Here is a 2,223-nt window from a genome sequence, read left to right as displayed (position 1 = left end):
TTATACTTCCATCATCTTTTGAGGGTAGTCCCAGAAATATGCAGCAGCAGTATCAGGATGCTATGGGAATTGTAACGAAGTATGGCAAGCCTGATTTATTTATAACCATGACATGCAACCCCAAATGGGCAGATATTACAAACAATTTACAACACTGGCAAAAAGTTGAAAACAGACCTGACGTGGTAGCCAGAGTTTTTAATATTAAGCTGAATGCTCTTTTAAATGATATCTGTAAATTCCATTTATTTGGCAAAGTAATAGCTAAAATTCATGTCATTGAATTTCAGAAATGCGGACTGCCTCACGCTCGCATATTATTGATATTAGAAAGTGAGTCCAAATTATGTTCCTCTAATTAATTCCCTTTCTATGTGCACGAACTTCGTGCACCGGGCCACTAGGAGTAATATATCCAGGGTGGGTAGGAGTTCCAGCCTGCCAAAGATCATGCCCTCCTTTCCATTTCCCATACCATATGGATTGGTAACCTCTGTTTATTTGCAGAGAATGAGATCTACTCACAGAGAAGCAGAGATTAAAGAGCTGAAGAAGCAAAGAGAATCTTGATGGGGTGGTTGATTCCCAGATTTTAGACCCCATGTTCCTGAAGTGACCCTGAATGTGGCCAGTTTTTTTTATACTAGTATACTCTAGATATCTTATAATAACCCTATGCCACTCCCCATTTTAAAAGTTAAATTGTATTATTTACAAACAAAATAACTATTTTATCATACATAGTAATGTTTCCAGTTCATTTTTAAAGTTTATCTTCTGAGGAAGCTGTCTCTATTTTAATCCTCAAAAGAATTTTTTTCTGTGGACTGAAAAAATGTTATCAAGTCAGAGTTTTACAGACAAATTTTTCACTTCAAGGGTTACTTGTATTTTTATTGCAACTCTTCTTGCAATATTGAACATATATTTATAGTCAGTTCAGGATTGGGGGTTGGGAGTTGGGAGGAAACCAGTGGAATCAACAAATGCTTGAGATTCCAGGCATGGGACAGCTCTTATAGTGTTAAAAGAAGGTTAGAAAATTCTCACTAAGGCACAGGACATACCCATCTCCCTGAGAGGATCTTTTGCCTCTCTACCCTTTCACCTGGGAGAATCTGAAATGTGGGTGGAATTCTGGCTAGGTATCTTTTCCAGCCTAAGAATTCTTCTCGTGGAGCATTTTTGGGCAAGTTACCCCTCTCAATGTCTGTGACTCTTCCCTTCACCCTTCCCAAATCTATTGTCTGTCTGGCCTTAAATAAAGTGTCAGTAGGGTTGATTTGCCTTTAGCCATTCACTTGACATCTGATAATTAAGAAATGTCAGTGTCACTAAAAACAAATTTGAATATCAGGCTAGTCACTTATTGTCTTTGGCCCTTAGTGTTCATATCTTTAAATGACTAAAGTTAGAATAATAGCTGCTCTCACAAGGTTTTTCAGCTCTAAGAATTCAACAATTCTGAATAAATTGCCTGGTATAATGAGTTATCTTTTTGGTTCACTTAAACATTATTTTTTAAAAGTATTTTATTGATTTTTTACAGAGAGGAAGGGAGAGGGATAGAGAGTTAGAAACATCGATAAGAGAGAAACATGGATCAGCTGCCTCCTGCACACGCCCTACTGGGTATGTGCCCGCAAGCAAAGTACATGCCCTTGACACGAATCCAACCTGGTACCCTTGAGTCCACAGGCTGACGCTCTATCCACTGAGCCAAACCGGTTAGGGCTTAAACATATTATTAAGTGCCTACTATGTACCAGTTATTAGACTAGATACTATAGGGAATTAAATATAAGATTCATTTTCTGTCAATAGAGTTTAAACTATTGTGGGGAGAAATATTTCCAGAGAGAAAATATCAATTAAGAAACAGCATGATATAGTGTTTCTCAAAGTGTGTCACATTCAGATACTTGGGATGATATTAGGATGTTAGGGGCAGAGCATTAAATAGTATCAAATCACATAAAAAGATTTTCCCTTTTTTTTCCACTTTAATATATTTTTTATTGATTAAGATATTACATATGTGTCCTTGTCCCCACGTTACCCTCGAACTCCCCCGCCCCCACGTTGTCCGTGTCCATTGGTTAGGCCTATATGCCTGCATATAAGTCTTTTGGTTGATCTTTCCCCCTTACCGCCACCCTCCCTTACCCTCCCTCCAAAGCCCGACAGTCCAATCAATGCCTCTCCGTCTCTGGATCAGTCCTT

The sequence above is a fragment of the Myotis davidii genome, unplaced genomic scaffold, assembly GCF_000327345.1.
Source record: "Myotis davidii unplaced genomic scaffold, ASM32734v1 scaffold337, whole genome shotgun sequence".
In the NCBI taxonomy this organism is placed as follows: Eukaryota; Metazoa; Chordata; class Mammalia; order Chiroptera; family Vespertilionidae; genus Myotis; species Myotis davidii.
Note: the sequence above shows the minus strand (reverse complement) of the source record.